The 24,638-nt window shown below is 45.2% G+C and overlaps 1 non-coding gene across 1 annotated transcript; it reads right to left on the reverse strand.

Moving 5' to 3' along the window:
- Nucleotides 1–23,648: 23,648 nt before the first annotated feature.
- TRNAN-GUU (transfer RNA asparagine (anticodon GUU)) lies at nucleotides 23,649–23,722 on the reverse strand. The gene has a single exon. It is a non-coding gene; the product is annotated as a tRNA-Asn (tRNA).
- Nucleotides 23,723–24,638: the final 916 nt, after the last annotated feature.

The raw sequence follows: 24,638 nt of genomic DNA on the forward strand, positions 1-24,638 counted from the left end.
GGAATGATGACATATGCACAGTGACAGGACACTACCACAGCACCCTACAGCAGCCATATGCGGCACAAGACACTGGAGTATTAGTAATGTACTGTAGTATACTGAGCACCACAAGACAATGAGCAGTGATACGGAGCACTGATGAGATTACTAGAACTGACACTGAGCAGCCAGATGCAGCACTGGACTATTAGTAATGTTCTGTAGTATACTGAGCACCACAATGCAGCACAAGACAATGAGCAGTGATACTGAGCACTGATGAGGATACTAGAACTGACACTGAGCAGCAAGATGCAGCACTGGACTATTAGTAATGTACTCTAGTATACTGAGCACCACATTGCAGCACAAGACAATGAGCAGTGATACTGAGCACTGATGAGGATACTACTGAGAACTGACACTGAGCAGGAGAGACACACTACAATTTCATCTTGCGCCTCTTTTTTTATTTATCTTTGCATCATGTGCTGTTTGGGGCTATTTTTTTAAGTGCCATCCTGTCTGACACTGCAGTGCCACTCCTAGATGGGCCAGGTGTTTGTGCTGCCCACTTGGGTCGCTTAGCTTAGTCATCCAGGGACCTTGGTGCAAATTTTAGGACTAAAAATAATATTGGGAGGTGTGAGGTGTTCAGAATAGACTGGAAAGGAGTAGAAATTATGGTTATTGAGCTTAATACTATAGGATCAAAATTACCCCCAAATTCTATGATTTTAGCTGTTTGAGGTTTTAAAAAAAAATCACCCGAATACAAAACCCGAAAGGGTGGTTTTGCCAAAACGCGTCCGTATCCAAAACACAACTGCGGATCCGAAACCAAAACCAAAACATGAAACACGAAAAATGCCCGCTGCACAACTCTAGTTAGGGGAGAAGCATGTAGCCTTGTAGACTATGCACAGCTATATCTAGAAAAATATACGATCTAATCTTTAACCAACCAATGCAAGAAAGTATTTAATGTGAAAATACGAAACACTAGACTAATTGGAGGTGCGCCCTAAAGCAAATTACAATGTTAGGATTAGGGGGTTCGGAAAGACCTCTAGTGTAAACACTACTATATACATTTTAAGATAGGAAGGTACAAATTACATATTCACATTGCATCTATGGGCTGGATTCAAATGTCCCTTTCCTCCCTCAATCGTGCCCGTCAGCAGCTATTCTAATGTTGCTGCCAACGGGTGCGACATGTTTATTTCAGCTCGCTACCCCCAGGGGAAACAAGCTGAAATGTGTGCAAAGAGACCCATTTGGGCAACCAAACGGTGTCTTTTCATGATCGCGCCCATTACTTTATTCAGGTTTAGGTGCTTTGTGCACCTAAACCAGAGTGTAATGGGCGCAATAATTGAGGGCATTTGAATTTCCCTTATATGTGTGTGTGTGTGTGTGTGTGTGATATACACACAGACACACATACTGTATTTCTTTATATAATGGACACCTCAGTTTCTATTCATTCATGTCCTGCCCCCTACTCTGTCAGACCCCTTCCCCTCTACTTTTCTGACCCCAAACGCCACTCATTCTTGTTGAGTGCTGGTGGGCCCATTCAGAATTTTGCTATGGGGCCCACAAAGGTCTAGTTACGCCACTGGGCAGGGTTATAGAGGAGGCGGTGCAAGGCATCCTGGGAACAGTCAAAGCTTTAGCCTGTTGGTGCCTTGGATCAAGATCCAACTCTACACCCCGATGTTAGTGTAGTGCCTTTTGGGGTTAAGGTTTTACAGAAAGTTACAGGTTTTTTTAATTTAGTAAAATATGCCCCATTTTAAAGATAGGGCATTTACATTTGTTGCACCTGTGCAGTACATAGCAGCCTGCAGGGCATGTACAGTGGCTTCATTTGGGTGCACATACATTGCCGGCTCCTGGTCGCAAACTGAAATTATTGTGTGTAAGTGGAATTAGCGGTGTTTATGTCATACAGGGGGGTGGGGGAGGTTTGTGGTTGGTGGGGGGCACGCTGTGTGATTATTATCCTGCATCTATACATACATGCGCTAACACCTGGACATACACTGATGTACCCACACCTAATATCCATACATACACGCCCTGACACCTGGACATACACCAACATTCCCACACCTGCATCTATACATACACATGCTGACACCTGGACATACACCAACATACAAGCACCTGCATCTATATATACACGCGCTGACAAATGGACATACACCGACGTACCCACACTTGCATCTATACATACATGCACTGACATCTGGACATACAAGCACCTGCATCTATACATACACGCGCTGACACCTGAACCTACACTGACGTTCCCACACCTGCATCTATACATACACATTCTGACACCTGGACATACACAGACGTACCCACACCTGCATCTATACATACACACGTTGACACCTGGACGTACACTGACGTACACACACCTACATCTATATATGCATGGATGCAAATGTGGGTACGTCTGTATACGTCCAGGTGTTAGCATGTGTATGTATAGATGTTAGGTGTGGGTACATCAGTGTATGTCCAGGTGTCAGCACATGTATGTATAGATTCACATGTGGGTAAGCCGGTGTACGTCCACGTGTCAGCATGTGTAGGTATAGATGCAGGTGTGGGTACGTTGGTGTACGTTTAGGGGTCAGCGTGTTTATGTATAGATGTTGGTGTGTGTATGTCAGTGTACGTACAGATATAGGTGTGTGTATGTATGTATGTATGTATGTATGTATGTATGTATGTATATGTATAGAGGAAGGTGTGATACATACATATAACACATACATGATAGATACATACATATATCACACACACGATAGATAGATAGATAGATAGATAGATAGAACACATACATACATACAAGATAGATACATACATACATACATGATAGATACATATATATACACACACATACGATAGATAGATAGATAGATAGATAGATAGATAGATAGATAGATAGATACATATATATATATATATATATATCACAAACATATATGATTCATACATATATCACACACACATACATGATACATACATGAGAAAGACCTGGGATGGTGATGAGGCCAGGGCCCCCTGCTGATGTTGCGTTGAGGAAGGCAGTGTTCCAGGGCGGATGCCAGTCGGGGAGAGCGCCGCGCAGCCCGGGAAAAATACTGCTGAGGAGCTACATCTGGAAGAGCCCCTGGGAGGGAGAGTGCCACATGCCCCATCCTGCGTGGCAGACTCTGCAGGCCTGCACATGGGAAGGGAGGTCTCTGGCCACACATACTCACCCTTCTGCTGAAGCCCAGCTGCTGTCCCCATCAGCGCTCTCCAGCGGGGAGCGGGGCCAGGATGAACCTCAACCTGTGAGAACTATCTTCACGATCAAGAGATCTCATATGCAAGATAAGTATGTGTTGGGATAGGGCTGGGGAGGGCGGCTGCTCGGGCACCCCCCCGTCAAGTTAAGGAGATTTAACTGAGGAAGCACAAGGGAACTCTCGTCTGGGGACAACAACTGCAGGGAGACCACATCTTTTCAGATGAACATGGGAGGGCGGAAGGCTGCCTAATACTGAAGCACCCTCAGACATTAAACCATATGCAACAACTATTGCAAGCATTCCTGGGGGAAGGTCTGCAGCAGACGGATTTGCATACGGTGATGTCATCCAAGCAGTGGGCCAAAGTTGGCTGGAACCCTCATCTGTATATGAAAAGAGAAAAGGGGCATGCAGGGCATGGCGGCCTTTTGCGGCGCTTGGATAACCCCAAGTTTGCATTAAACACCCCCACCCTCCTTCGGTGTGGGGCTCATGTTGGCCATGCCCAAGCCCCTGAAGCATTCAAGCTGATTTCTTGCAGCAGCTGGGCACTGTAACAGCTTCAGAGCTGCTCTACAAGACAAGTAAAAGGGTGTGGGCCCTGCAGCACCACCTGTAGTTTGCATACACACATATATAGGACAGCATCTCTTATATGCCCCAGGGTCAATAAAATAGTATCCTTGTCTAGGCTATCCATCCCCTCAGATAAGGTATTTGTCCATGCCGCTACAGCACTACACACCCAGGCCGACGCAATTGCCGGTCTGAGTAAGGTACCTGAATGTGTATAAATGGACTTCAGGGTAATCTCCTGTTTGCGGTCAGCACACTCTTTGAGGGTAGCCGTATCCTGGGACGGGAGGGCTACCTTCTTGGATAAGCGTGTTAATGCTTTGTCCACCCTAGGGGAGGATTCCCATCGTAACCTATCCGTTGATGGGAAAGGATACGCCATAAGAATCCTTTTGGAAATCTGCAGTCTTTTATCTGGAGATTCCCAAGCTTTTTCACATAACTCGTTCAGCTCGTGTGAGGGGGGAAAGGTTACCTCAGGCTTCTTTCCCTTGTACATATGTACCCTCTTGTCAGCGACAGGGGGTTCCTCTGTGATGTGCAAAACATCTTTTATTGCCATAATCATAAATCGAATGGATTTTGCCAATTTTGGCTGTAACTTTGCATCATCGTAATCGACACTGGAGTCAGAATCCGTGTCGGTATCTGTGTCAACAATCTGGGATAGTGGGCGCTTATGAGACCCTGACAGTCCCTGCAACATAGGATCAGGCATGGGTTGAAACCCTGACTGTCCCAAAGCTTCTGCCTTGTCTAATCTTTTGTGCAATGAGTTTACACTAGCATTTAAAACATTCCACATATCCATCCAATCAGCTGTCGGCGGAGACACCACATTCATTTGCTCCCGCTCCTCTCTAATATAGCCTTCTTCCTCAGACATGTCGACACACGTGTACCGACACACTTCACACACAGGGAATGCTTTTTCTGAAGACAGTTTCCCCACAAGGCCCTTTGGAGAGACAGAGAGAGAGTATGCCAGCACACCCCCCAGCGCTATATAACCCAGGAATAAAACAGTAACTTAATGTTTGCCCAGTAGTGCTGCTGTATGTAATTTGCGAATTATGTGCCCCCCCCACCCCTCTTTTCAACCCTCTTGTCTAACGTGGTATAAGCAGGGTAGAGTCCGGGGAGCTTCCTCTCAGCGGTGCTGTGGAGAAAAAATGGCGCTGGTGAGTGCTGAGGGAGAAGCCCCGCCCCCTCGGAGGCGGGCGTCTGTCCCGCTTAAACTGTAAAATTGGTGGGGGCTTATACATATATAAAGTGCCCAGCTGTATATATGTTATATTTTTGCAAAAGAGGTTTATATTGCTGCCCAGGGCGCCCCCCCTGCGCCCTGCACCCTTACAGTGACCGGAGTATGTGAGGTGTATGGGAGCAAAGGCGCACAGCTGCAGTGCTGTGCGTTACCTCAGTGAAGATCATGAAGTCTTCTGCCGCCTCTGAAGTCTTCTTTTCTTCTCATACTCACCCGGCTTCTATCTTCCGGCTCTGCGAGGGGGACGGCGGCGCGGCTCTGGGACGGACGGCGAGGGTGAGATCCTGCGTACCAATCCCACTGGAGCTAATGGTGTCCAGTAGCCTAAGAAGCAGGACCTTGCAACTCAGAGAGTAGGGCTGCTTCTCTCCCCTCAGTCCCTCGATGAGGGAGTCTGTTGCCAGCAGTGCTCCCTGAAAATTAAAAACCTAACAAAATACTTTCTGTCAGAAAGCTCAGGAGAGCTCCTGAAAAGCACCCAGTCTCCACTGGGTACAGTATCAAACTGAGTTCTGGAGGAGGGGCATAGAGGGAGGAGCCAGTGCACACCCAGAACTAAAGTCTTTCTTAAAGTGCCCATGTCTCCTGCGGAGCCCGTCTATCCCCATGGTCCTTACGGAGTCCACAGCATCCTCTAGGACGTTAGAGAAAATAGGATTTTAATACCTACCGGTAAATCCTTTTCTCTTAGTCCGTAGAGGATGCTGGGCACCCGTCCCAGTGCGTACTGTGTCTGCAGTTATTAAATGGCCCTTAACTCCAGAACATTTATGTGGAGATGAAAACATCCAAGGAAGACTTGACCATCTTCCTTGGATGTTTTCCCCCTGTGTGACTGCTCTCCAGCCTCGGAGGGTTGCATCCGTGGTCCCTAGGATCCCGTCCTGGATCCCGAACCATCGCCCCTCTAGGTGGTGAGAACTGTGCAGCCACCAATGGAGTGAGATTCTGGTCTTGGAAGACAGGATTATCCTCCGGTGCATGTGTAGGTGGGATCCGGACCACTTGTCCAACAGGTCCCACTGGAACACTCTGGCATGGAACCTGCCAAACTGAATGGCCTCGTAGGCCGCAACCATCTTCCCCAGCAACTGAATGCATTGATGGATTAACACTCTTGCTGGTTTCAGAATTTGTTTGACCAGACTCTGGATCTCCAGAGCCTTTCCACTAGAAGAAAACCTCTTCTGTGTCCAGTATCACTCCCAAAAACAACAACCGCGTCATTGGGACCAACTGCGATTTTGGCAAGTTTAGGAGCCAACCATGTTGTTGAAGAACTGTCAGGGAGAGTAGATGTTTTGCACCAACTAGTCCCTGGATCTCGCCTTTATCAGGAGATCATCCAAGTACGGGATAATTGTGACTCCTTGCTTGCGAAGGAGAACCATCATTTCCGCCATCACCCTGGTGAAAATCCTCGGAGCCGTGGACAGACCAAACGGCAACGTCTGAAATTGGTAATGACAATCCTGAATTGCAAACCTCAGGTAGCTTGATGCAGTGGCTAAATGGGAACATATAAGTAGGCATCCTTTATGTCTACCAAAACCATGAAATCTCCTTTATCCCCCGGACTGGAGATCACTACCCTGAGAGATTCCATCTTGAAATTGAATTTCTTTAGGTAGAAATTAAGGGATTTCAGATTTAAGATTGGTCTGACTGAGCCGTCCGGCTTCGGGACCACGAAGAGGCTTGAATAAAAACCTTCTCCCTGCTGACTAAGGCTGATTTGAACAATCGGTGAGGGGGAACGTCTTGAAACCCCAGTTTGTACCCTTGGGACACTATTTGTAAAACCCACGAGTCCAGGTCCGAATGAATCCAGAACTGACTGAAGAGTTTTAGACGTGCCCCCCACTGGTGCGGGCTCCTGCAAGAGAGCCCCAGCGTCATGCAGTGGATTTGGCAGAAGCAGAGGACGATCTCTGCTCCTGCGATCTTGAAGAGGCTACAGACCTCTTCCCTCTTTTCCTTCCTCTACCTGCAAAGAAAGGGGAATCTTAACTTCTTGCATATCTATTGGGCCGAAATGACTGCGTCAGATAATGATGCGTCTTCATCTGTTGAGAGGGAACATAGGGCAAGAAGGATGACTTACCTGCGGGAGCTGCCGAGATCAAATTAACTAGGCCGTCGCCAAACAAGGCTTCACCTTCATAGGGAAGAGACTCCCTTTCTTCTTGGAGTCAGCATCAGCATTCCCTTGGTGAATCCACAATGCCCTCCTATCCGAGACTGCCATGAAATTGGCCCGTGAGCACTTGTGCCCAGTGTAGGATTTTTAAATATGTGTAGTTTACTGTATGCAAGGGTTTAAAACCTTTTAGGAACTGAGCTCTAAGGTGTATTACATGTAGTTTAAAAAAAACAAAAAAGGTTTATTTTATGGCAGTAGTTTCCAAACTGGGGTTCTTGCACTGGTAGCATAGTTTGGTGGTCCAGGACCAATTAAAATTATTTATACTTTATTAAATTGGCAAAACCATTCCCTCACAACATAACTGAACCTGAGGATGACATGCTATAAACACAATTTACTTAATTTTATATTTTTTTCTGAATTTCTCAATAAAAAAAACTTTGGCCTAGGGGTGCCGTGAAACAAATTTTGATACTCTAGGGCAGGGGTGTCAAACCCATGGGCCGCATGCCGCCCCCAATGCATCCTTTTGTGGCCCACAGGCCGGGGTCCGGCAGGGGTCCGACAGGGGTCCTTTTGTGGCCCGATCACCTTGCTTAGAGCGAGGGCAGGAGAGTGCAGCCAGAGTCTTTGCTTTCTATGTGCGGCACCATCTTCCCGAAGAGATCACCGGGAAGATAGTGCCCCTTCCACTGGCTACAGCACAGGTATACTGGGGTGGGGTAGCAAACTGGGGGCCCCAATGGGCCCCTCCAGCAGTCCCTCTACCAAAACACGTCTTTTGGTGGTTTTGCGGTGTTGTTATAACTACATGGTGACGATACTGTAGCACAGAGATTTTCAACCATTTACAACTCACGTCACACAGAACAAGATTTAAATATTGACAAGGCACACTGAAATATAATGGTGATGCATGGTGCAGTATCGTGTCCTAGGATGTCATGTCGCAGCTTCTCCATAGGTAACGCCTGAACAGGCCCGGTGACAGGGGGGACAAAGGGGACACTTGTTCAGGGCTCCAAGTATTAAGAACAGAAATAATGGGGCCACAGTGCCAATATTGCTTTTTAAAGTGTATCCACCAACTGCTCAATTTAAGCAGGAAAACAATTAACAGGCCAACTAAACCCTCCCCCCTCCTTTTACCCCATCACTTTGTCCAGTCCCTGTGGTCCATACTGTATTGCCATTATTATGCATGTTGCTGTGCTGGCCCTTTTCTGAATGTCCCTGCCACTGCCACCGAAGAGCTGGATAGCCCAGTATGAAAACCACCTGCCGGCCTCACTGACGGTCCGAGTCAAAGGCTCCATTTTTTTTTAAAGATCCCTCTGCCAAGTTAAGGGGGGGTTGAGGGGGCCCCAGAGATATCAGTGTACTGGGCCCCGAGATTTCTGTTTCTGGCCCTGACCCTCAGGGGCGTATCTACCCCTTGGCCAGGATGGCACTTGCCAGGGGCACCATCCAGCTGTGCCAACCGTGGCTAAGGGATAGAGTTCTGCAGTCTCAAAAGGGCGCTATGGCAATCAGCGTGGGACTGACCAATTAGACGGTGAGGGAAGGATACTGAAATTGTCCCAACCCTGTTACAGTTTGAAACGCCCCTCAACTGCTGTCCACTGCTTCACTCCTAGCTCTGCCCCTTTGAAATTATTAATCCCTACCCCCCGGTAGGCGGAGTTCTCCAGGCCCATACTCAGGAGTCACCACTGCTGTACATTATGTGCCGGTTGTAGAGGCAGAGCGGGGAACATCAGAGAACGCCACAAATTACACAGTGGGCAAGGAGATGGCTGGAGACAGCTGCACAGCCATGCCTTGCAAGTTCGAGAGAGCTGTTGAATTTCAGCACTTCAAGTCAGAGCCTGCCCCCTGCTGCCCAAGCAGTCCGTGACAGTTAGTGTCGAGGAGGGGGGGATTTGTGCATGTGTGCTATCAGTGTGTGTGTGGGGGGGGGGGGTGGGGGGGTGGAGGATGTGTGTGACTGTGAGGGAGCTGTCAGTGTCAGTGGGGAGAGGAGCAGGAGGGAGTTGTCAGTGTGTGGAAGTGATGAGAGTTGTCAGTACTGGGGAAATGTGTGTGTGTGTGTGTACTAGATTTAGGAGTGTGTGTTTGTGAGAGGTTTCAGTTGGGGAATTAGAGTTCATACAGTAATTAAATGTTTTCATATTGAGAACTACATCTCCCAGCATATACAGTGTGCTGGGGATGCTAACAAGCTTTATTTAAAAGTTTAAAAAACATTGCTTTTATGACTGCAATGGTTAAAAAGGGAGAGCTATAAATCAATTTATCAGTGAATGATCGCAGTTTGAGCTGTTACATTTTACTGAACCACCTATCCCTCCACACTCACTACCTGTCCTCAGGATACATTTACCATCCCGGCAGACGGTATACCGGCGGTCATTTGACCGATGTTGGAATCCTGACACCACTTGGGAGACTGGTGCCGGCACACAGACAGCCAACATCCCGAAGGCGAGTATTGGAGGGAGGGTTAGGACCGGGGGAGGGGGTGTTAGGGAAGGCACTAGGAGGGGGGGGGTTAGTCCTAGCTGCCACCCCCTGAGGGTTAGCCCTATCCGCTCCCCCCCCCCCCCCCGAGGGTTAGGATTAGGATTAGGTATCATGTGACTGCTGGAATCCCGAGCGCCGGATGCCATACCCAACCCCCTTTACTTTTTCAGGCATTTCTATCTCTCCTCTCTCTATGGTGTTCCGATTGCCCACTTTCCCTTGTGCTTTTCTCTCTCTCTCCTTTGTTTAGAGCATCAGTTTCTGTAGTCCACTTTATCCTTATTTTTTCCAGTGTTTCACTATCTCTCTGATGTAATGAGGATGTATGGTCTAGAGGGATCAGTAATGCATTGTACTGTATAGAGGCGTCAGGGATGTAGCGTAGGGTATAGAGGCGTCAGGGATGTAGCGTAGGTTATAGAGGCATCAGGAATGTAGCGTAGGGAATAGAGGCATCAGGGATGTAGCGTAGGGTATAGAGGCGTCAGGGATGTAGCATAGGGAATATAGGCGTCAGGGATGTAGCGTAGGGAATAGAGGCGTCAGGGATTTAGCTTAGGGAATATAGGCATCAGGGATGTACTAGCAGGTATATAGAGGTCAGTGTACTGTATAGAGGGGTCAGTAATGCAGTGATGGTTGTAGAAAGGTCAGTGATGTAGTGTAGGGTATAGAGGGGTCAGTTATGTAGTGTGGGGTAAAGAGGGGTCAGTAAAGATACTAAGCTGAAGTACTTAGAACACTTCTTGAATTAAGACACAACCTGCAAGAAAAAGTATGCAATATGGGTGAAAAGGCAAATGTCAGAGGTCTGATACAAGTGACCAGCTCCACACCTTGCACCACATAGCGTTATGTTAAACTGGGATATGTTCTTTTTTGGTGTGTGTGTGTGTGTGTGTGTGTATGTGTGTGTGTGTGTGGGGGGGGGGGTGCCAAAGGAAATTTTTGCCATTGGCTCCTTTGGTCTAGAACCAGCCCTGATCACAAAATATTTTTGTCTGAGCAGACTGGACACTGATCAGCGTTGGCTCATTCTCAGCCCCCCGCTCAGCCTCTGCTGCCAACAGACTGCTATTAGCTAGTTAACCTTCTGCCTTCCCTATCTATGACACAGACTGCTGCTAATGCTACCAGAATGTTCCCAGTGGCTTCACACCAACAGTGAATCCCAGCCGATGATGTAGGGCAGCGTGTGGGGGAGGGGGTCAGTTGCTGTGGCTCCAACATGGTAACCGCCAATGGACTGCAATGCTTTATCGAAAGGGGGGGCGCCAGTCCCTTACTTTGCCAGGGGCGCTTGGACCCCTAGCTACACCTCTGTTGACCCTAACCGATACCCCTAAACTAACCATAATTCCTGCAGTAAAAATCCATGTTTCTATGTATATAGGGGGTCATTCAGAGTTGATCGCTTGCTGCCGTTGTTCGCTGCGTAGCAATCAGTTGAAAAAAAATGGCTAATCTGTGCATGCGCATGCTCCGTAATGTGCATGCGCATCGTACGGGTACAAAGTCCATTGTGGTTTTGCACTAGTTCTAGCGATTATTCCAATCACAGAACAGGCCACAAGGAGATTGACAGAAAGAGGGCGTTTCTGGGTGTCAACTGACCGTTTTCAGGGAGTGCTTGGAAAAATGCAGGCGTGGCAGAAGAAATGCAGACGTGGCTGGGCATTCGCTGGATGGGTGTGTGACATCAAAAGCCGTCCCTCGGTTGTTAGAATCAACGCACACGAAGTGTAACTACAGTGCTGGTCTTATTTTGAAACGATTTTGCAGGCGCTCGGCTGCTCAAGTGTTCGCACTTCTCCAAAGTGAATATACACTCTCCAGTGGGCAGCGACAATGCGTTTGCATGGCTGCTAAAAACTGCTAGCGAGCAATCAACTCAGAATGACCCCCATAGTGTATTGCAAGAAAATATCTGTAAATCCAATGGTACCGTAAGTGCGGTATATACTCGCACTTCTTTGCGGGGTGAGAACATCTCCCCTAAGTGAAGTCAGCCCTATGAATAGAGTTTGTGTGATCCCTGTGCAGCAGTCACAGAAAGGGTCCATCTCTGCAGTTTGTCACTCAAATTACATTGCTGCATTTTTTCTAGAAGTGGATCTGAGAGCTGTTACCCGCAGACCAGCTACAATAATTATCCTGGGTACTCACTAGACCAGTGGTTCTCAAACTGCACCCTGGGGTGCCTCAGGACACTTGCAGGGGTGCCTTGGATTGGTGGTCCAGGACCAATTCAAAATATTTATAGTTAGTGTTATAGGCAAAACCAGTGCTGTTGGCTGGCAATCATAACATATGTGCACAAGCAGAAGCAAATCCTGTCCCCTACCAAAGGGCCAGTGCTAGGGTGTTTGGCGCCTCCCTGCAAACTATTAATTTGGGCCCTCTCTCCAATACTTAATAAAGGGACAGTGCGCTCCTTAAAAAAAGAAGGTGTGGTATCACAAGGAAGGGGCATGGCCACACAATAGCACCCCAAATCAAAATATGCCACACAGTAGCACTATCTTATTGTCATTACACCGCATGTAATAATAATAATAATAATAATAATAATACCCACAGTCGCAGTGCCCTTTATACACATAACCACCATATCAGTGCAGCTTACACACATAATGCCAACAGTAGCAGTGCCCCTTCTACACATGCCCACGGTGGCAATCCTTTACATGGCAAATATCAACCTGGTTTTGCCATGTAAAGGATTGCCACTTTAAAAAACAAACAATAAAAAAAAAAAACAACAGGAAAAAACACAAAATCTCTCACTTTCTGATTCTCACACCCTATTACATTCCTCCCTATATATTTAAATGTTTCTATTACTGTATGTTCCCTCTTCCCTTCTCCAAACTATACACATCAACATTTTTTAGTATTTCCAGGTAAGTTTTGTGATGTAGGCCATGCACAATTTTAGTTGCCCTAATGTATTTACAGCCTTCTGGAGATATGGCTTCTGGAACTGAACACAGGATTCTAAATGTGGCTGTACCAAGGACCTATACAGTGGCATTACAGGTTGAGTATCCCTTATCCAAAATGCTTGGGACCAGAGGAATTTTGGATATCGGATTTTTCTGTATTTTGGAATAATTGCATACCATAACGAGATATTATGGTGATGGGACCTAAATCTAAGCACAGAATGCATTTATGTTTCATATACACCTTATACACACAGCCTGAAGGTCATTTTAGCCAATATTTTTTATAACTTTGTGCATTAAACAAAGTGTGTGTACATTCACAGAATTCATTCATGTGTCATATACACCTTATACACACAGTCTGAAGTTCATTTAATACAATATTTTTAATAACTTTGAGTATTAAACAAAGTTTGTGTACACTGAGCCATCAAAAAACAAAGGTTTCACTATCTCAGTCTCACTCAAAAAAGTCCGTATTTCGGAATATTCCGTATTTCGGAATATTTGCATATGGGATACTCAACCTGTATTACTTTTTTCTGCTACTGGTTCTTTAACCTATGCAAACAAGCATCTGACTTGCCTTTCCTATTGCTTTGTTACATTGCTCACCTGAAATAGTAATACTTAGATAGCTTTCCTCTTGCCATTATAATGCCCTTAATATTATAGTTAGCCTTTGCATTTTTGAGACGTGTATGATTTTGCATTTTTTGGCATTAAATGTTGCCATGTTCTTGACCATTCCTCTAGTCCAGGGGCAGAACTGCCAGAGACAACGGAGTCAGTTGCCGCCGGGCTCCAGCCCTGAAGGGGCTCCAGCCCTAAAGGGGCTTCCTCCATTGCCCCCCGGCTGTTACGTGCCCTTCCTACTAAATAGACAAAGGCGCTACCAGCAGGGTCTCGCAGTTTGTACATTCCATGCCGTAAAACCCTTCTTTCCACCTTTTTCAAGACCCAGCCCAGCAGCCTCGCCGCTGCCACCACCGCTAGCTGCAGCACTGCCAGCGGTGGGGTGCCCCTGCTTCTTCTCACACCACAGATAGCTGGGCAGCACTGCAACTGCCTGCCTGATTGCTCCGCCCCCTTCCGGCTCCCAAGCACCTCTGCTGCCCAGTGATCCAGGAGCCTGCTGCTAGGAAGAAGTGGCCGAGCTTCAGCAAGCGAGTCTGGACACTGGCGGAGGAAGCCATGATAACCAGATAATGGGGAGTGGAGAGCCAGTTCCAAGGTAATACTTTATACAGCTGGTTGAGATCCTGGTCGGTGGATATGGATTCCAAGAAAACCCTGGAGGTGCTTCCTTTCAAGGGAGACACTCTCTTTGGAGAAGACCTCAATAAGATTGTAGCTGATCTGGCTACTGCTAAAACAGCTTGCCTACCTCGTATGACTCCTACCACGCAGAAGGTTAAAAGTACTTTCCCTTGGCCCTTTCATCCCTCAGGTAAAGCGTACCCAAGGTCAGGCATACCCAAAGCAAGCTCATGCTTCCAGACCTGCCAAGCCCAGACTGAAGCAAGCCTGGGCTGCCCATCAGCCTGCTTCCAAAACGGACAAGCCTGCCGCATGACGGTGCAGGCCTCCCTCTGGGGGATCCCAGGGTGGGGGGCCCGACTTCTAGGTTTGGCATAGAAAGGTATAATTCTAAGCTAGAGAATTCTGTTTGGAGCTCACCTTGTACTTTGTGAAGAAATAATCAGCATTGTGGCTGAGCAGATACATGTAGTGTGTGACTGCAAACTGCATGGATCTGCTGCGTTGTAATGCTGATACTTTTTTTTGCAAAGTACCAATAGCTTCATATAATGTTCACAATTTTTATGCAGGATCAAATAGCTCAATAGGTAGGGTGTTTGATTAGAATTCAACAGGTTATAGGTTTGAATCCTGGGTATGGTAGTTTGAGATGTGTTATTTAATAAAGTATGTTGTTCTGACTGCTGGGATATCATACTAAATAAATGGAGTTGATCAATTTTTTTTTTATTTTTTTTTAAACTAGGGACAATTTCCAGATACTTTTCTTTATAACTGAGATTGCCCCCTGGAACTTCACATCAGTTGACAACTATGCATGAGTGGGCAGTGCTTGCTCTGGATCTGCCCACCCATTTATGTGCCGTCATAAAAGAAAGCACAACTGACACAGTTATCCTGGGCATACACTACACAATTATCTGTCAGGCTATCTATCCAGTCTGGATGGGTGGAATGAAAATCTGGTAATGTATAGTAGCAAATGTCAATTAACCATTTGCTCCCAAACACTAGAAAAGTGGTCAAAAATGGTCATTACACAAATTGGTTAAACCCAAAATTTAACCAATTTGTTTAGGGGACCATGTTTGTCCATTTTCTAGTGTTTGAGAGTAAATCGTTGATGGTCATTTGCTCACATAGATAACCGGATTTCTATTCCAACCAGCCAGTGTTGGAGATATGGTCTGCCAGATTACATAATGCATACCAGAGCCATAACTAGACTTTTTGGTGCCCTGTGACAGAGAATTATATGCCCCCCCCCCTCCCCTCCCCATTTTTGCAATATGGACAAAAGGCGCATGCCTTGTGGGGAAGGGGCATAACAAGATTGGTCTCAGAGAAAGCACATGAGATATGAAGATATATCTAGTATACTTGACACTCAATGGTTTGTGGTATTGCCGGGGTGCCCTCCTTAAATGCATATACAGTCACACATGGGGTGTTTGTGCAAATGGCATATCAGCAGTCAGCACTAACTGGTGACATGCCATTTGTAAAAGTAAGCCATGTGTGACTAATATATAAACATACTTTATTAAATAACACCTCAAACTATCATACCCAGGATTCAAATCTATAACCTGTTGAATTCTAATCAAACACCCTACCCATTGAGCTACTTGATCCTGCATCTATTCTAACCTCCAAAAACAGATTCAGTTGCATTTTCCAGCGTGTTTTGTTTGCGCCTTTGCAAATGTCTTACATCGACAAACTTATTTAGTACTATTTTGCAAATAGGGTTACATTGTCGCAACATTGTGTTCCCTAATTGCTTGATTTTTTAAATGCAACAATTGATAAAGACACCTGATAATTGCTCTGTGGAGTGTTATTTTGTGTCTACTTCTTATCTACATTTAATTCCCTACCTCTAATCAAGGCATTTTTAAATGCTGGGGGCTGCCAGGACGTGAGGCCTACCTAGACTTTAGATCGGAATTTGAATGTACTTGTGAACTAACTTAATTTCCTACTTCTAAATTCATTCCTAAATTCACTACTTACATTAATCCTGTAGTTGGGCATTTTGAGCCTTCAATTGTGGGTATTGTTTTGTGTCCAGACCAGCAGCTGGTGGTGTGCATTTGCTGGAAAGGCATCGAAGACCTCCGATATGCTGCATCTCCTGATGTGTGTCTCCCTCAAGTGGCTGTCAGCAAATGCATGCTAGACACCCCATTCCAAGCTGATTGTGACATCACGGAACATGCATCATAGAACAGGCATGCTAGAATATGGGTCTTCAACCTGCGACCCTCCAGCTGCTGTGGAACTACATATACCAGCATGCCCTGCCTCAGTTTTAGCATACCTTAATAGCAAAACTGTGGCAGGGCATGCTGGGATGTGTAGTTTCACAGCAGCTGGAGGGCCACAGGATGAAGACCCATGTGCTAGAGCCAAGCCGCAGGTACATTGAATGCTAGCAAGCTGAATGTTTAAATCCTTTTTGTTCCGCAGCATTCCAATGCGGAAGATTCCATGGAACCAGAGATTATTCCATTGAGAAGGACATGCTGCCTGGATGACTGCACTGTGCAAATTAAATCACGGAGCCAGTTGGCTTGTGGGTGGCTCTGGTGACTGGGTGGTTGGGTGGGCGGTGTGTCAGAGGTGGAGCACATGCAAATGAATGTGTATCATCCTGCTAGTGAGAGTGAAAACTCATGCAGGAGTGTGCCTGCTTGTCAGTGGGTTATGCACCTTGCCAGGCGTCAAATCTACATGGAGCAGCTGGAGGGGACAAGAGCAGGTTTGCAAAATATAGATAGAAGAGCATATATGCTGGCGCATTCTCCATGATTGTGTCAGCTTATGTTTTGGTGCACTGCACTTTCCTCCACTAAATTTTAGCCATTTTGGTTAAACGCAAGTGTAGTTGCTTCTCGCCCTTTTGGCTGTGATCTTGTATCGTGGTTGAAGAGTCTGCTGGAGGGATTGTTTTCTTCATTGACGAGAGACTGAAGATATTACAGGATGGAAGGCTTGGGAACACTATCTGTTTTTCAGTTGTGGAAGAGTTGAAAGACAGCTTTTCCTTGCCAATATCTCTCTTTTGCAAAGAGCTACGCATTGGAAAATTCAGGGCTATACCGTGTAGATGAAGCACTAACAGGAGGCTTTAAAATTTTCATTCTAGTTTCCTTCGTTTGGGAGAAAAATGCAAAGGTACAAGACAGCTTTTCCTTGCCAATATCTCTCTTTTGCAAAGAGCTGCACATTGGAAAATTCAGGGCTATGCCGTGTAGATGATGGCCTAACAGGAGGCTTTAACATTTTCTTTCTAGTGTCCTTCGTTTGGGAGAAAAATGCAAAGGTACAAGACAGCTTTTCCTTGCCAATATCTCTCTTTTGCAAAGAGCTACGCATTGGAAAATTCAGGGCTATGCCGTGTAGATAAAGCACTAACAGGAGGCTTTAAAATTTTCATTCTAGTGTCCTTCGTTTGGGAGAAAAATGCAAAGGTAGCTTGTGCCATCGCCACTCTGCTCCTTGTGCCGCCTTGGCGGTTTACATGAGCCACTGCGGTGACGTTGTCTGACTGGATCAGAACCGGTTGGTCGCAAAGTAAGGTCTCCGCTTGACGTAGGGCATTGTATATGGCCCCTAGTTTCAGGATGTTGATGTGAAGACAAGTCTCTTGACTTGACCAAAGACCTTGGAAATTTCTTCCCTGTGTGACTGCTCCCCAACCTTGGAGGCTTGCATCTGTGGTCACCAGGATCCAGTCCTGAATGCCGAATCTGCGTCACTCGAGAAGGTGAGCACTCTGCAGCCACCACAGGAGTGATACCCTGACCCTGGGGGACAGGGTGATCAACCAATGCATCTGTAAATGTGACCCAGACCACTTGTCCAGTAGGTCCCATTGGAAAGTCCTCGCATGGAACCTGCCGAATGGAATGGCTTTGTATGATGCCACCATCTTTCCCAGGACTCGAGTGCAGTGATGCACTGACACAAGTTTTGGTTTCAATAGGTTACTGACAAGAGTCATGAGTTCCTGGGCCTTTTCTATCGGGAGATAAACCCTCTTCTGGTCTGTGTCCAGAATCATGCCCAATAAAGACAGACGAGTCGTAGGAACCAACTGCGACTTTGGGATATTGAAAATCCAGCCGTGTTGCTGTAACACTTTCAGTGAAAGTGATACGCTGTTCAGCAACTGCTCTCTTGATCTCGCTTTTATGAGATCGCTCAAGTACGGGATAATTGTGACACATTGCTTGCGCAGGAGAACCATCATTTCCACCATTACCTTGGTGAAAATTCTCTGGGCCGTGGAGAGACCAAACAGCAACGTCTGAAATTGGCAATGACAGTCCTGTACCGCAAATCTGAGGTACGACTGATGAGATGGATAAATTTGGACATGAAGGTATGCATCCTGTACACAAATGCGGACAACAGGTGTCAAGCCGTGTGTTGCCTTTGTCAAGCTGTAATAAGTAGGGGTAAGGACGTTAACCACCTCAGAACATCCTCCCTTATACGTCACCTGCAGCGCATTAATCATAAGTCAGTGACAAGTTCAAAAACTTTGGATGACAGCGGAAGCAGTCCACTGACCACTAAATCCCTTCCTTTTGTAACCAAGCTCCTGCAAACCACACCACCAACTCCCTCAGTGTCAATTTCCTCCTTAGACAGGAGAGCCAATAGTCCTGCAGGCCATGTCACTGGCAAGTCTGACGAGTCCTCTCCTGCCTGGGATTCCTCCGATGCATCCTTGAGTGTAACGCCTACTGCTGCTGGCGCTGCTGTTGTTGCTGCTGGGAGTCGATCGTCATCCCAGAGGGGAAGTCGGAAGACCACTTGTACTACTTCCAGTAGGCAATTGACTGTCCAACAGTCCTTTGCGAGGAAGATGAAATATCACAGCAGTCATCCTGCTGCAAAGCGGATAACTCAGGTCTTGTCAGCCTGGGTGGTGAGAAACGTGGTTCCGGTATCCATCGTTAATTCAGAGGCAACTAGAGACTTGATTGAGGTACTGTGTCCCCGGTACCAAATGCCATCTAGGTTCCATTTCTCTAGGCAGGCGATACCGAAAATGTACACAGACCTCAGAAAAAGAGTCACCAGTGTCCTAAAAAATGCAGTTGTACCCAATGTCCACTAGTCCACATGTCCGTGGTTAAGTGGAGCAGGGCAGACTCAGGACTATATGACTGTGACAGCCCACTGGGTAGATGTATTGCCTCCCGCAGCAAGAACAGCAGCGGCGGCACCAGTAGCAGCATCTCGCAAATGCCAACTCGTTCCTAGGCAGGCTACGCTTTGTATCACCGCTTTCCATAAGAGGCACACAGCTGACAACCTCTTACGGAAACTGAGGAACATCATCGCAGAATGGCTTACCCCAATTTGACTCTCCTGGGGATTTGTGACATCGGACAACGCCACCAATATTGTGCGTGCATTACATCTGGGCAAATTCCAGCACGTCCCATGTTTTGCACATACATTGAATTTGGTGGTGCAGAATTATTTAAAAAACGACAGGGGCGTGCAAGAGATGCTGTCGGTGGCCCGAAGAATTGCGGGCCACTTTCTGCATTCAGCCACCGCGTGCCGAAGACTGAAGCACCACCAAACATTCCTGAACCTGCCCTGCCATCCTCTGACGCAAGAGGTGGTAACAAGGTGGAATTCAACCCTCTATATGCTTCAGAGGATGGAGGAGCAGCAAAAGGCCATTCAAGCCTATACATCTACCCACGATATAGGCAAAGGAGGGGGAATGCACCTGACTCAAGCGCAGTGGAGAATGATTTCAACGTTGTGCAAGGTTCTGCAATCCTTTGAACTTGCCACACGTGAAGTCAGTTCAGACACTGCCAGCCTGAGTCAGGTCATTCCCCTCATCAGGCTTTTGCAGAAGAAGCTGGAGACATTGAAGGAGGAGCTAAAACAGAGCGATTCCGCTAGGCATGTGGGACTTGTGGATGGAGCCCTTAATTCGCTTAACCAGGATTCAATCTGTTGAAATCAGAGCAATAAATTTTGGCCACCGTGCTCGATCCTAGATTTAAAACCTACATTGTATCTCTCTTTCCTGCAGACACAAGTCTGCAGAGGTTCAAAGACCTGCTGGTGAGAAAATTGTCAAGTCGAACGTGACCCGTCAACAGCTCCTCCTTCACATTCTCCCGCAACTGGGGGTGCGAGGAAAAGGCTAAGAATTCCGAGCCCACCCGCTGGCGGTGATGCAGGGCAGTCTGGAGTGAGTGCTGACATCTGGTCCGGACTGAAGACCTGGCAACGATTACTGACATGTTGTCTACTGTCACTGCATATGATTCTGTCACCTTTGAAAGAATGGTGGAGGATTATATGAGTGACCGCATCCAGGTAGGCACGTCAGACAGTCCGTATGTATACTGGCAGGAAAAAGAGGCAATTTGGAGGCCCTTGCACAAACTGGCTTTATTCTACCTAAGTTGCCCTCCCTCCAGTGTGTACTCCAAAAGAGTGTTTAGTGCAGCCACTCACCTTGTCAGCAATCGGCGTACGAGGTTACTTCCAGAAAATGTGGAGAAGATGATGATCATCAAAATGAATTATAATCAATTCCTCCGTGGAGACATTCACCAGCAATTGCCTCCAGAAAGTACACAGGGATCTGAGATGGTGGATTCCAGTGGGGACGAATTAATAATCTGTGAGGAGGGCGATGTACACAGTGAAAGGGGTGAGGAATCGGAGGATGATGAGGTGGACATCTTGCCTCTGTAGAGCCAGTTTGTGCAAGGAGAGATTGATTGCTTCTTTTTTGGTGGGGGTCCAAACCAACCAGTCATTTCAGTCAGCCGTGTGGCAGACCCTGTTGCTGAAATGATGGGTTCGTCAATGTTTTTCTTTTCAATCTAAGCCCCTGCAGTTTTCTGTAAGAATCTGCTTCGCTATGATGATCAACAAGTCACAAGGGCAAACACTCAGGGCTGGAGGCGTAGATCTTAGGACCAGCTGCTACAAGCATGGCAAAGGTGTCACTATCATTGGTGACACCCAGAGAGGCAGCGAGGGAGATTGTAATGCAGTGCGCGCAGATAAGCAGCGCAATGGTAAAATGGAGGCATGGTCTCATAGGTAGGGGTGTGGCCTGTGGCCTGAATCTCCATTTTGTTGCTCCGGGTATCCCGGGGGTTGAGTGCTGCACCCGGGGACTAGTGTGTGAGTGGTGCTGGCTCCTCAACCCCCATAACAGGGGGTTTGAAATTTTGACTTGTCTACTTAAAGATCACCAAAATCTGATAACAAGGTCAATTAGGTCCCTGGGTGGGATTGAACCACCAACCGTATGGTTAATAGCCGTACATACTAACTGATTGCGCCACAGAGACACTTTGCAAAAGTCCATACTGACAAAGGCTAATAAGCATTCATCTAAAACGTTTCCTAGAAAAACTTTAAAAAGTCAATAATCTGGAGAGTTTTTGTAAGATGTTTCTTCCATCAACCAACGAAGAAACACATTGGTACTTTCCCATGATGAGTGAGTGCTTCAGGATCTCTTGCACTTACATGTGCAGCAGAGTACTGCAATGGAAGCATGCTGGGCCCATAACCCAGAGGTAGGCAGATTGAAACTATCCTCTGCTATATGCATTTTTTTTTGTTAATTAAAGTAATCCAAAACTGGGATTGATATTTTGTCTCTTTTATTTTTACTTAAAGTACAATAACTTTTACCATTTTAATTTGTTTTAATAGTATATTGACAGTATTGTTTTCTTTCAAAAATCCACTTCATTTTCTTTACCCTATTATTAAAATGGTAATTGACAAAAACAAACTACATTGTCACCAGAAGAGCAATACAAAATGTACAAGTGATATATTAAAATCATCTTTCCAGCTTGAATTTCAATGATGCATTGGGGCAACGATTTTGTGAGAAACATCTTCACCCTTAAATAAAGATTTTCTTAATTCCTTACCTGTGTGCTAATTAGATATCACCTTGTTTTCACATTAAACAGACTTCCACATGAGAAAGCAGCAAGGATGCAGTGGCGTTAATGTTTCCAGGTGTCAACCTGTATTATTTCAGTAGACATTGAAATGAGGATGCATCTTGCTGCCTTTCCAATGAAGCAAGTTTAATTTAGTAATAGGTGAAAAACCATCCTTACAAAGGTGTTAATCAGAGACTTGGCTTTGTGGACACTTTTCAGAGAACAAATTTGTTAGCATAAAAATAAAGCCAGAAAATAAAGAGCTGTTTAATCACTCAATTGGATTTTTCTGCCAGCATATTTTTTTTCTCTGCAACCCACTGCTAAATTGTGCTTCCTAGCTGTTTTTATAAAATCACTGAATCAAATCTAACTCTGATTACATCAGAGAAGGCCAGGTACCCTACACCATAACAGGGGGTTTGAAATTTTGACTTGTCTACTTAAAGATCACCAAAATCTGATAACAAGGTCAGTTAGGTCCCTGGGTGGGATTGAACCACCAACCTTTTGGTTAATAGCCGTACATACTAACTGATTGCACCACAGAGACACTTTGCAAAAGTCCATACTGACAAAGGCTAATAAGCATTCATCTAAAACGTTTCCTAGAAAAACTTTAAAAAGTCAATAATCTGGAGAGTTTTTGTAAGATGTTTCTTCCATCAACCAACGAAGAAACACATTGGTACTTTCCCATGATGAGTGAGTGCTTCAGGATCTCTTGAACTTACATGTGCAGCAGAGTACTGCAATGGAAGCATGCTGGGCTCATAACCGAGAGGTAGGCAGATTGAAACTATCCTCTGCTATATGCATTTTTTTTTTGTTAATTAAAGTAATCCAAAACTGGGATTGATATTTTGTCTCTTTTATTTTTACTTAAAGTACAATAACTTTTACCATTTTAATTTGTTTTAATAGTATATTGACAGTATTGTTTTCTTTCAAAAATCCACTTCATTTTCTTTACCCTATTATTAAAATGGTAATTGACAAAAACAAACTACATTGTCACCAGAAGAGCAATACAAAATGTACAAGTGATATATTAAAATCATCTTTCCAGCTTGAATTTCAATGTTGCATTGGGTCAACAATTTTGTGAGAAACATCTTCACCCTTAAATAAAGATTTTCTTAATTCCTTACCTGTGTGCTAATTAGATATCACCTTGTTTTCACATTAAACAGACTTCCACATGAGAAAGCAGCAAGGATGCAGTGGCGTTAATGTTTCCTGGTGTCAACTTGTATTATTTCAGTACACATTGAAATGAGGATGCATCTTGCTGCCTTTCCAATGAAGCAAGTTTAATTTAGTAATAGGTGAAAAACCATCCTTACAAAGGTGTTAATCAGAGACTTGGCTTTGTGGACACTTTTCAGAGAACAAATTTGTTAGCATAAAAATAAAGCCAGAAAATGAAGAGCTGTTTAATCACTCAATTGGATTTTTTTGCCAGCATATTTCTTTTTCTCTGCAACCCACTGCTAAATTGTGCTTCCTAGCTGTTTTTTATAAAATCACTGAATCAAATCTAACTCTGATTACATCAAAGAAGGCCATGTACCCTACACCATAAGAGGAGGTTTGAAATTTTGACTTGTCTACTTAAATATCACCAAAATCTGATCACAAGGTTAATTACGTCCCTGGGTGGGATTGAACCACCAACCTTTTGGTTAACAGCCAAACACACTAACCGATTGCGCCACAGAGACACTTTGCAAAAGTCCATACTGACAAAGGCTAATAAGCATTCATCTAAAACGTTTCCTAGAAAAACTTTAAAAAGTCAATAATCTGGAGAGTTTTTGTAAGATGTTTCTTCCATCAACCAACGAAGAAACACATTGGTACTTTCCCATGATGAGTGAGTGCTTCAGGATCTCTTGCACTTACATGTGCAGCAGAGTACTGCAATGGAAGCATGCTGGGCCCATAACCCAGAGGTAGGCAGATTGAAACTATCCTCTGCTATATGCATTTTTTTTGTTAATTAAAGTAATCCAAAACTGGGATTGATATTTTGTCTCTTTTATTTTTACTTAAAGTACAATAACTTTTACCATTTTAATTTGTTTTAATAGTATATTGACAGTATTGTTTTCTTTCAAAAATCCACTTCATTTTCTTTACCCTATTATTAAAATGGTAATTGACAAAAACAAACTACATTGTCACCAGAAGAGCAATACAAAATGTACAAGTGATATATTAAAATCATCTTTCCAGCTTGAATTTCAATGATGCATTGGGTCAACAATTTTGTGAGAAACATCTTCACCCTTAAATAAAGATTTTCTTAATTCCTTACCTGTGTGCTAATTAGATATCACCTTGTTTTCACATTAAACAGACTTCCACATGAGAAAGCAGCAAGGATGCAGTGGCGTTAATGTTTCCTGGTGTCAACCTGTATTATTTCAGTAGACATTGAAATGAGGATACATCTTGCTGCCTTTCCAATGAAGCAAGTTTAATTTAGTAATAGGTGAAAAACCATCCCTACAAAGGTGTTAATCAGAGACTTGGCTTTGTGGACACTTTTCAGAGAACAAACTTGTTAGCATAAAAATAAAACCAGAAAATGAAGAGCTGTTTAATCACGCAATTTGATTTTTTTGCCAGCATATT

Source organism: Pseudophryne corroboree, unplaced genomic scaffold, assembly GCF_028390025.1.
Source record: "Pseudophryne corroboree isolate aPseCor3 unplaced genomic scaffold, aPseCor3.hap2 scaffold_775, whole genome shotgun sequence".
Classification (NCBI taxonomy): domain Eukaryota; kingdom Metazoa; phylum Chordata; class Amphibia; order Anura; family Myobatrachidae; genus Pseudophryne; species Pseudophryne corroboree.